This window comes from Mus caroli, unplaced genomic scaffold, assembly GCF_978045245.1.
Source record: "Mus caroli unplaced genomic scaffold, Mus_caroli_1 scaffold_4, whole genome shotgun sequence".
NCBI classification, from domain to species: domain Eukaryota; kingdom Metazoa; phylum Chordata; class Mammalia; order Rodentia; family Muridae; genus Mus; species Mus caroli.
In genome coordinates, this window is record NW_028227259.1 from 140,365,440 (window position 1) to 140,376,986 (window position 11,547).

At 51.8% G+C, this 11,547-nt stretch overlaps 1 long non-coding RNA gene across 1 annotated transcript; it reads left to right on the top strand.

The window, feature by feature from the left end:
• The first annotated feature begins 1,138 nt into the window (after positions 1 to 1,138).
• On the top strand, positions 1,139 to 6,411 carry LOC147005374 (uncharacterized). The gene is made up of 3 exons (XR_015046867.1): positions 1,139 to 1,262; positions 5,781 to 5,845; positions 5,960 to 6,411. It is a non-coding gene; the product is annotated as an uncharacterized LOC147005374 (long non-coding RNA).
• The last annotated feature ends 5,136 nt before the right edge of the window (positions 6,412 to 11,547 follow it).

Below are 11,547 nucleotides of genomic sequence, written 5' to 3' on the forward strand. Positions count from 1 at the left end.
TTTGGTAAATGCCGTGCAAAGTGTGTGACGCATGTGAGTGAATTCAGTGGATATTCTGACAAAGCCTGAAAACTTAGTAGAATCTCTCTCTTTTAAAGATTTATATTTACTTTTAATAAAGATATGTTTTATGTATACGCATGTGTACGTGTGTGAGTACTGAGTGTGTGTGAGGATACACCTGTAGAGGTTGGAAGAGTTTGTCGGCTCCCCTAGAACTAGTTATAGACAGTTGTAAGATGTCATGTGGTTGCTGGGAATCAAACCCCGGCCCTCTGGAAGAGCGGGCAGCGCTCTTAACTGCTGAGACAGTTTTCCTGCCCTCGTGAGTTCTGGTATTATGGTCATGTGACACTGCCCATCAGTTCTGGAAATTTCAAGACCTTCCCCACTCACAGAGTTAATGAAAGCTTAGAGCCCTGTGCCCTCCAGGTCTCAATCTGCAGAGCCTGGCATAGGAAAAGCTGTCCACCCGACTGCACTGCACCTGCCCTGCCCTGGCTTTGCTCGGATGGCTCTTTGTGGCCCCTCATGAGAGCTGATGTGGGGCTCACTGTGGTCTGTGAGACAACCTGAGATCCCAAATCACTAGGGAGAAGCTGAGACTAGAATGTGTGTGCATGTGTGTGTTTGTGTGTCTGCATATGGAAATCAGGCCCACTAACATGCTAGGTAAGCATGCTACCACTGAGCCACACCATGCCCCTCACTCAGGGATTCTAGGCAACAGCTCTACTGCTAAGCCACGCCCACAGTCTACAACTGAGGCTTACAGTGGGCGGGTAAGTGGGCAAAGGTGGCAAAGCCGGTAATTAGCAGGACTAGTTCATTCCAATGCAGGAAGCTTGGGCACATCCTACCATGATCATGTAGTTCAGGGGAACCTCTAGGCAGACCTTATGGAATGCTACCAGCTCCCCAAATGTCTCTGAATGCCACAGGACACCACTTTCCATAGTATATACTCTGGTCCAGCAGTTGAAGCCATGATGATCTAGGCAGAGTCAGGATCATCTTACCAGCCCCTAGTGGACCCTTCATGAATCCTCACCCACACTAGCATCCAGTATGGCCTTTTCTGCACTACCAGGAATCCAGGCATGGTATTTCCATTGTAACTATGCCCTCTCTCTGCCTCCAGATCAGGGATGTGACAAGACCCACTCTCGGGTGACCCTGCAGGAATGGAATGACCCACTGGATCATGACCTTGAGGCTCAGCTCATCTATAGGCACCTGCTAGGCGTGGAGGCTGCTCTTCGGTGAGGAGGCTCAAGGAGAGGCATCTGCATACTCCTGCCACCTGAGGGCTGCAAATGGGCTTGTGGCTGAGGGTTGCTAAGTAACAGCTTGTCTTTGTCTTTTTCTCGTTTGCCTCTGGTTCCATGTTTGTTTTTCTGCCTTGGGCATATTTACTTCTATCCAAGTGTGGTGTACATACCTTTGACCCCAGCGCTTGGGAGGCTGAAGCAGAGGATTTCTATGAGTTGGAGGTCAACCTAAGTTACATGGCAAGTTCTAGGCCAGCCAAGGTTGCACAGTGAGACGCACCAACAAAACAAACAAAAAAATCTTTATACTCTTATTTTCATGTGTGTATGCCTCCTAATGCCATATGTGTGCAGGTGCCTCTGAAGGCCAGAAAAGGGCGTCAGGTCCCCTGGGAGCTGTAGTTAAAGGTGATTGTGAGCTACCTGATGTGAGTGGGGGTGGGGCAGGACGAAACTCAGTCCCCTAGAAGAGCCTTGAGCACCCTTAACCTCACTCCGGCCATCTCACTCTCTTTGTTTCTAGTTCCATTTAATCTTATTGTTTTACTTATGTGTACATATCTGCACATATGTGTGCCTGTGTGTGAGGATAGGCACCTGAGTGCAGGTGCCTACAGAAGCCAGAGATGCTGGACGCCCCTGGAGCTGGAGTTGTGAGTGCTGGGAAGACATTCAGGCCCTCTGGAGGAGAAGCACATGCTCTGAACCACTGAGATGTCTCTCCAGCATCCTCCCTTCTCTCCAGCATCCTCCCTTCTCTCCAGCATCCTCCCGTCTCTCCAGCATCCTCCTGTCTCTCCAGCATCCTCCCTTCTCTCCAGCATCCTCCCTTCTCTCCAGCATCCTCCTGTCTCTCCAGCATCCTCCCGTCTCTCCAGCATCCTCCCGTCTCTCCAGCATCCTCCCGTCTCTCCAGCATCCTCCCGTCTCTCCAGCATCCTCCCGTCTCTCCAGCATCCTCCCGTCTCTCCAGCATCCTCCCGTCTCTCCAGCATCCTCCCTTCTCTCCAGCATCCTCCCTTCTCTCCAGCATCCTCCCTTCTCTCCAGCATCCTCCCTTCTCTCCAGCATCCTCCTGTCTCTCCAGCATCCTCCCGTCTCTCCAGCATCCTCCCGTCTCTCCAGCATCCTCCTGTCTCTCCAGCATCCTCCTGTCTCTCCAGCATCCTCCCTTCTCTCCAGCATCCTCCCGTCTCTCCAGCATCCTCCCGTCTCTCCAGCATCCTCCCGTCTCTCCAGCATCCTCCTGTCTCTCCAGCATCCTCCCTTCTCTCCAGCATCCTCCTGTCTCTCCAGCATCCTCCCGTCTCTCCAGCATCCTCCTGTCTCTCCAGCATCCTCCCGTCTCTCCAGCATCCTCCTGTCTCTCCAGCATCCTCCTGTCTCTCCAGCATCCTCCCTTCTCTCCAGCATCCTCCTGTCTCTCCAGCATCCTCCTGTCTCTCCAGCATCCTCCCGTCTCTCCAGCATCCTCCTGTCTCTCCAGCATCCTCGCTTCTCTCCAGCATCCTCCCGTCTCTCCAGCATCCTCCTGTCTCTCCTGCATCCTCCCTTCTCTCCAGCATCCTCCCGTCTCTCCAGCATCTTTTTTTTTTCATTTTTGTGACAAGTTCTCTGATTAGTCTTGAGCTCACTACTTTGATAAAATTGGCTTCCCAGAATCCCCACCTATCTTTGATGACAAGCAAGCACTACCGTGCCTGGCTTTTACATGGAAACTGGGCTCAAGCTAGGATTCTCATGCTTGCAGAGCAAACACTTGCCAACTGAGCTATCTATCTCCATGGTCCTCAGGGTCTTCAACGTGGTTCTCCTGTTTCAGTCTCTCAAGTAGTTGAAATGACAGGCCATCTTTTTTGCTTATTTTGTTTTGTGTGTATCTAATGTGTACATGGGGCCTGTGCTTCTTATCACACTTGTGTTGTTAGAAGAAACGTCGTGGAGTCAGTTCTCTTCTTCCACTTTCATGTAGATTTCAAGGATTGAACTCAGGTCCTGGGGTTGTGCAGCAAGCTCCTTTCCTCCCCAGCCATCTTGCTGGCCCTACATTCTCCCCCTTTTAATGAGGCCAACCTCCTTCCCACTGCCAGTCTGTATCATGAGGTCATCTCCTATTAGGAGGACAGAGGTCACGGTCACAACTGCTTCCTGTGCTAATTTGACCCCATCTACCCAGCCTTCTGGAGATGACGGCAGAACACTGGCTTTGCCCTCCGCTAATTCTGAGTTCCTGAGTTATCTTGCTAATTAAGACAGGATGCTTTCTTTCTTTCTTTTTTGTTGTTTTTGTTTTGTTTTGTTTTGATTTTAGACAGGGCTTCTCTGTGTAGCCCCTGGCTGTCCTGGAACTCACTCTGTACACCAGGCTGGCCTTGAACTCAGAAATCCATCTGCCTTTGCCTACTGACTGCTAGATTTAAAGGCACATACTACTATCACCAGGCTCTAGGATGCTTTCTAAAACAACTTTGCCCAACAGGATCCCTGGGCCCCATTAGCTCTGAATCACTGGGTGGGGCCAGGCTGGAGGATGCTCTGAGGCCATCTCAGCTCCCTACAGCCTTCTCCTGGGCTACACAAAAGGGACTGCTTGTCTGCACGTGCATCCTGGACCCCAGGCAAGTGACTCAAAGGTCATCCTTTTTACTCAGTGATCCTCCAGGGTTTTGGACATCCTCCAAAAACCTGGGCAGGAAACATGACTCAGCAGTTTTGAACGCTGACCTGATATCTCACAATTATCTGTGACTCCAGTTCCAAGAGGGTCAAACACCTTCTTTGGGCTTCTTCGAAAACCAGGCATGCACACATGTGCTGCACAAACATTCACATGTTTACACACAATAGCTATACATATAAAATAATAAGTTTTAAAGTTTTTTATAAAAATCGGAGCATGATAGTGCATGCCTTTATTTCTAGCACTTGGGAAGCAGAGGTGAGAGAATCTCCAAGTTCAAGGCCAGCCTGGTCTATAGAGTGAATTCTAGGACAGCCAGGGCTACACAGAGAAACCCTGTTCCAAAAAACAAAAAAAAAAAAAACCCAACAGAACCTCAGAGTTAGGCACAGCGCTCATGACTATAATCCCAGCATTCTGGAGGTGGAGGCAGGAGAATGAGAAGGAGCTGGGTGTGGTGGCGACGCCTTTAATCCCAGCACTCAGGAGGCAGAGGCAGGCGGATTTCTGAGTTCAAGGCCAGCCTGGTTTACAAAGTGAGTTCCAGGACAGCCAGGGATACACAAAGAAACCCTGTCTTGAAAAACCAGAAGAAAAAAAAGAAAAGAGGAGGAGGAGGAGGAGGAGGAGAAGAAAGCTGGGCAGTGGTGGCACACACCTTTAATCCCAGCATTTGGGAAGCAGAGCCTAGCCTGGTCTATAGAGTAAGTTCCAGGACAGCCAGGGCTATACAGAGTAACCCTGTCTCAAAAAAACCAAAACCAAAATAAGACCCAATCTTGGAAATCAAAACAGCTAAATGTGATGGGATTCTTTTCTTTTCCTATTTATTTATTTATTTATTTATTTATTTATTTAATGTATATAAATGTTCTATCTGCATGTACACCTGATGCCTGAAGAGGGCGTCAGATCCCATTACAGATGGTTGTGAGCCACCATGTGGTTGCTGGGATTTGAACTCAGGACCTCTGGATGAGTAGCCAGTGCTCTTGACCGCTGAGCCATCTCTCCAGCCCCACCCCACCCCACCCCCTTTTTGAGACAGGGCTCTGTGTATCTCTAGAACCTGCTCTGCAGACCAGGCTGGCCTGGAACTCAAAGATCTGCTCTGTTTCCCAAGTACTGGGACTAAAGGCATCCATCACCATGTCAGACTGGTAGGGAATGCTTTTAATCCCAACACTGGAAAGGCAGAGGGAGTTCAAGCATGGTCTACATAGTGAGACCCTGTATCAGAAACAAACAGAACCCACAAAACAACAACAAAACAAACAAAACAAGAACAAAAAAGAAACACTGAAATAACAAGGCCTGTAAGACAATCAAAGAGGGCTAGCCCAGCACAAGGAAGACCAGGCATTCCAACCCTACCCCTAACTTACCCCCCACCCCGTAACTGGCATTTGGTGTCCTTCAGACCCCATCTGGGCTCATTTCTCATAGGCCCTGCAAAACCAGGGTGACACAGCTTGGCTGGGTTTGCCATTCTCTTTCTGGCCAGGCACAGTGCTCATTCCTGTACCCTTAGCACTAGGGAGGCTGAGGCAGGGGGATTGCAATTTCCAAGTCAGGCTTGGCTGTATGGAGAGAAGAGCTTTACAAGTATTGGTGGGGAGAGACTTTTGGCTGCTTTGTGTTTGAACGGTGAGAGGAACGTGGCTGGAACTAGAAACGTGGAGGCTGGGCCTGAGTTGATTCCTTGTGGACTGAAAGCACCTGTTTGTACCCCTGGAGCAGCACTCCCTGTTCGGGGAACCCCTGTGACATCTCTGCCTTCCCAGCAAGTTAGTTGTGGTTGTTGGCCCTCACTCTGCCTTCCTCTGCAGGGAAAGATACCAGCTCCTGCGTGGGACGACAGAAGCCGGCGTCTCACCCACAGGCTGTGATGGAGGTAGGTCACTCTCATCTGGAACTCGGGGTTTGGTGGTTCAGCTGCCTCCAGGGACACATGGGTTCTCAGACTCTGGACGCCACATCTGCCCTCCCTACAACATATCCCATCCAGCTCCCGAGGACTCGCTGGCCCAGCTGCTTCGTGTGCTGCAAGACCTTCAAGAAGCCCATGGCTCCAGCCTGGCCAGCCCAGCAGCCAGAGAGCCCCATCACCTTCTAGAGCTACAGACGTGAGGTGTCTATGAGGTGTCCATGGAGTCCCTGTCAGGTGTTTGCAGATCCTAGATATGCTCAGGATCATTGTCAACTGTTCTGGGGAGGGCTGTGACCCAGCATGGTCTTCTCCATGTCTGCGAGGGACAACCATGACACCTGCTTCTTTGGGAGACCCGACTGCTCCTGTAGTCCCCATGGCCCAGATTCTTCACCCAGGAGACCAGGCTGCCCACCTCATACTGCTTTGCCACTGTCTGGCCTCCTAGGTCAGATGCCACAGTGGTTTGCTGTCATAAATAAATGCTCTGTAACTGCCGTAATGCTGAGGAGTTGGGTTGGGTCCAGAGAAAGACTGAATCTAAGAGACTCTATGTAGGGACGGGGGTTTGACTGAGAGCTGGGGTCACCAGCGCAGCCTTGCTGCAGGTTCTAGGTTACCTGGGGCCAGGCCTGTTAAAACTCGCAGCTCCTATCCCACACTCCTCTCTATACCCCCTCCATCCTCTCAGCTCTGGAGCCTAATGGCTCTTCCCAGCCAGAAGCAGACACCACACCAAGCTCCTCTATTCAGGGCATCCCTACAGACTGCACGGCACGGCAGGGCTGGGTCACAGTGCCCCCTCCATCTTCTGTGGGTTACCAGGCCAAGTTTCCAGTCTCTCTGCTCAGGGTCTGGGAGGGGCGTGAGGCTGTGTTGATGGGCAGCTGGATTGGGCATGGGGTTGTCGGAAGTGGATAGAGCTCCTGCCATTTCCCTGCCTTCCCTCACGAGACCCAGGCCATGCATTGTGCTGCTCTCATGGCTGGTCAGCTCGTGCTTCCAGGTTCAGGGTGGGCAGGGCACAAGAATCCCAGGAGGTATTCATCTCGACCTTCCTAATGCCACGGCCCTTCAATACAGTTCCTCCTGTTGTGGTGAGCCCCCAACTATAGCATTATTTTCCTTGCTACTTCATAACTAATTTTGATACTCTTCTCAATCATAATGTAAATATCTGTGTTTTCTGATGATTTTATGCCACGCCCGGAAAAGGGTCCTTTGACCCCTATGAGGAGGTCTCCACCCACTGGCTGAGAACTGTTCTAGACAGACTCAGCCAATGGCTTTCCTGTGGGATGTGTCTTAATGGCTAGCTTTTCCACAGTATCCTGGCCACAGCTCAAGCGTCTGCCACAGAGGGAAGAGTGGGGGCATTCAGCTCCTAGTTCAGCTGATGTATTGTTTATATTTTTTTCTGGAAGAATTAAGACAGGGTTTGTCATATACCCAGGATAACCCCAAACTTGTTTTATAGCCAAGGATGCCCCTGAACTCCCGATCTTCCTTTCTCTACCTCTCATGTGCTGGAATTACAGGTGTGAACCACGCAGAGTTTATGCAGAGCTGGGAATTAAACGTAGGGCTCCGTGTGTGCTCAGCAAGCACCTTTATTTTTGAGACAGTGTCTCTCATAGTCCAGGCTGCCCTCAAACTCAGCTGTGGAGCTGAGGATGACCTTGAACTGATCCTCCCGACTCCGTTCCGTATGACGTTGTTGGCATTACAGGCTCAACCAAGCGGCTGTGCCTGAATTCAAATGGTACGCTCAAACCACGCTCAGGTTGACGATGCAGCTCAGTGATGGGGCAACTGCCTGGCATACGTCAGATTCTGGGTTTCATCTGCAGTTCAGCCAACACAAACACACACTCAGAAGCTGGGCGTGATGACACACACCTATATCCCAGCATTCGGGAAGCTGAGGCAGGAGGAGTTCAAGTTTGAGGCCATCATGGGCTATATTGTGTGACCCTGTTTCAGTAAAAACAAACAAAATGAAAACAATAATTGGAAAAACAAAAAACAAACACCAAACCCAAGTCCAGTTAAGGTGATTATCTAGCATGAGGGCCTAGGTGCCTGGGTCTGAGCCCCAGCATTGTATAAATTGGGCAGGAGGCTGCTCTACATGAGTCACCACCCCAGTCTCTCAGTAAAGGATTCTAGGCAGGGGCTCTACCACCGAGCCACACCCCCCAGCCCCTCACTGGGGGATTCTAGGCAGGGGCTCTACCACTGAGCCATGCCCCCAGCCCCTCCCTGGGGGATTCTAGGCAGGGGCTCTACCACTGAGCCACGCCCCCAGCCCCTCACTGGGGGATTCTAGGCAGGAGCTCTACCACTGAGCCACGCCCCCAGCCCCTCCCTGGGGGAGTCTAGGCAGGGGCTCTACCACTGAGCCACGCCCCCAGCCCCTCCCTGGGGGATTCTAGGCAGGGGCTCTACCACTGAGCCACGCCCCCAGCCCCTCCCTGGGGGATTCTAGGCAGGGGCTCTACCACTGAGCCACGCCCCCAGCCCCTCCCTGGGGGATTCTAGGCAGGGGCTCTACCACTGAGCCACGCCCCCAGCCCCTCCCTGGGGGATTCTAGGCAGGGGCTCTACCACTGAGCCACGCCCCCAGCCCCTCCCTGGGGGATTCTAGGCAGGTGCTCTACCACTGAGCCACGCCCCCAGCCCCTCCCTGGGGGATTCTAGGCAGGGGCTCTACCACTGAGCCACGCCCCCAGCTCCTCCCTGGGGGATTCTAGGCAGGGGCTCTACCACTGAGCCACGCCCCCAGCCCCTCACTGGGGGATTGGAGGCAGGTGCTCTACCACTGAAACGTGCCCCCAACCCCTCACTGGAGGATTCCTGGCAGGGGGTCTAGTACTGAGCCACGCCCCCAGCATTGCAGGAGTAATTAACTCTTGATTAGGTCTGTCCCACAATGTTCCCTGCAGACCAGGCTGCTTGGGTGACCCAGAAGACAAGGAGGTTCTCTTCACCTGGCATTCCTCGCCCTACTGAGTTCTTAGCCTCTTGATCTGACCTCCCTCCAAGTGACATTTTCTCATCCTATAGATCTCAAGTGGGACACAGTGGTGGTGGCCAAACTCCAGGTGGAACCTTAATACTAAACTAGGGTGGTACAAGTGGTAATCCATCCCACAGTGGGATGGCACACGGGTCTCCATGAGTTTTAGTACAAAAGCCCTGACTTGAGAGCCCTGCAGCTAGGCCAGGCCCGGGTCTTTCGCTGCCAGTTACGATGAGTTCTGGGGAAACGTAGAGAGGATGTTTGTTCAGTGTGGTGCATCAGGAGAAGGGACAGATAAAAGGATCTAGTGACTTCTGAAGCAGCCACCATCATCACCAGTTGTGCCTGCTTGCAAGAGCCCACCTGTAGTTTGGCGACTGTGGGTCTTCCCTCATAGGAATGGATAAAGGTCATTTGTATGCAGTTCTGCTCTAATTGCACTTGCCTTTTGAGGGGCCTCAGGGAAGTGACTGAGTATATAGGATGTAGAAGGCTAACAGTTGGGGGCGGGGAAGCCACCATCCATGCTAGATTTCTTTGGGGTCCTCCATACTTCTGTCCATTATCCCTCCCTGTAACATTGGGAACCTCAGAGACTCCCCAGGGGGAGCTTTGGTGGTTTATCACTGGGACCTTAGGTAAAGGGGAGACATGAAGTCCATGCAGGGGAGGAATTCTGGTAACGCTCCCAGGTCTGTCTTGCACTCCCAGGTCTGTCTTGCGCTCCTAGGTCTGTCTTGCGGGCACTCGGAAGCTTTTGGTTGAGAGGAGGGAAGCACTGGGAGGAACTGAGGGTATCATAATCACATGGGATTGATCTGCCTTCTAATCTCAGCCTTGGCTCACAGGGTGGCCTGGAGAAAACCCTATTGCTCGAGGAGTTAAATTCGGCCCCATGCGATAACTAGCACTCCTGATGACCTCATGGGGTTCTTTGCCCTCCAGGATCTCTGTTCCTAGATTATTAAGTGGATGCAAGTTTTGGGCTGTGACAGGGGAACCTTGGGCTGTGGCAGCAACAGCTTTTGCTTCCTCCTCGTCGTCGTCTTCCTCCCAGTTGGAGGCATAAGAGCTGAGCAAGGTGCCTGCATTATCTTTGTACCTTCAGCCTTGAAGGTGGCTGAGCTGGCTTAGGCATCACTACGTTGACACTCCAGAAGTAATATGTCCATGTGCAGAGGCAAAGTGGAGTGTGACCCAGCGTGTGAAGGGCCCCAGAGCCTTCCAGGACCTGACATCATTGTCTTCGCTTGATTCCTGTGACACTTCCATCACCCAGTGGTGCTTCAGCACTCAGATACCAATGGACAGGATGGCTCATGCCTGTGGCTCCAACGCTTGGGAGACTGAGTCTGTATTAGTTACTGTTCTTGTTGTTGTGTCTGAAAACTGGACAGAAGTCCTGGTGCTGCTGGCTTATGCCTTTAATGCCAGCACTCTTGGAGATAGAGGCAGGCAGTTTTCTGAGTTCGATGCCAGCTTGATCTACAGAGCAAGTTTCAGGACAGCCAGGGTTGCACAGAGAAACACTTGTCTTGAAAAACAAACAAAACCAAGACAACAACAACCAGAAGCATCTTAAGGAAGGGTATACGATGCAGATGTCATAGCAACAGGATTCCCAGGCAGCCAAGCACACTGCATCTGCAGCCAGGAAGCTGTAGTCTGACTCCTGAGCCTCTAGGATGATGCCGTACATGTACACTCCTGTCTTCCTCAGTCAAATCTGTCTAGAATCTCAAAGACAACCAAACGTTCTTTATTATGGCTATGATTATTATTCTCTATTGTGAGTGCACACATGTGCAAATGCATACCGTGAAGGGAGGTCGGAGAAGTCTGTTCTCAACTACCACCATGTGGGTTCTGGGGACTGAATTTAGGCAATCAGATTTGTTCACACTCCCCCTTGCCCACTGGGCTGTCTTGCCCCTCCTAGAGGTTTGTTTCTAGGATGATTCTAAATTTCGTCCGGTTGACAAGATGAGCCATCAGGGAGGCTGGAGAAATGGCTCAGCAGTTAAGGGCCTTACTGCTCCTGTAGGGGACTGGAGTTCGGTTCCCAGCACCCACTGGGGCGGGGTGGGCGTGGGGGCTCACAACCACCTGTAACTCCAGCTCCAGGGGACCCAACCCTCTTGTGGTTTCCAAAGGCATCTGCATATATGTGCCCACACAGACATGCAAATAAAAATCTTTAAAAATAGGAAAAATAAAACAGATTGCTACAGAGACCGCTGAAAAATGGCGAGGTGCAAAGCTTTCATCGTGTTTTTAGTTACCTGTGTGCTCAAGAGAGGATGCACTGGCACCCCCAAGCTCCTCCCCTCCCTTCTTGCTCCACTGGTCCTCATCTAGAAGGCCTCATAAGTCCGCCAGTGTCGGCCCACCCGGGGGTCCTGCAGCAGCAGCCCACTTAGACTCTTAGTCCTATTCAGTCGGTACAGGGGAGCCAGCTACAGGTGGCTCAACTCCGGGCGCTAGATCACGCGCCAAAACACTCAGCGTGGACGCCTCGAACAAGGGTTCTAAACTGACGCATGCGCACAGCTCGCCCTCAGCCTTGCCTGCGCCTGCATTAGGTCATCCGGGCCGCCAGGGGGCGGGGGCCAAGTGCTTACTCTGATTGGCTGCGGCTGAGAAA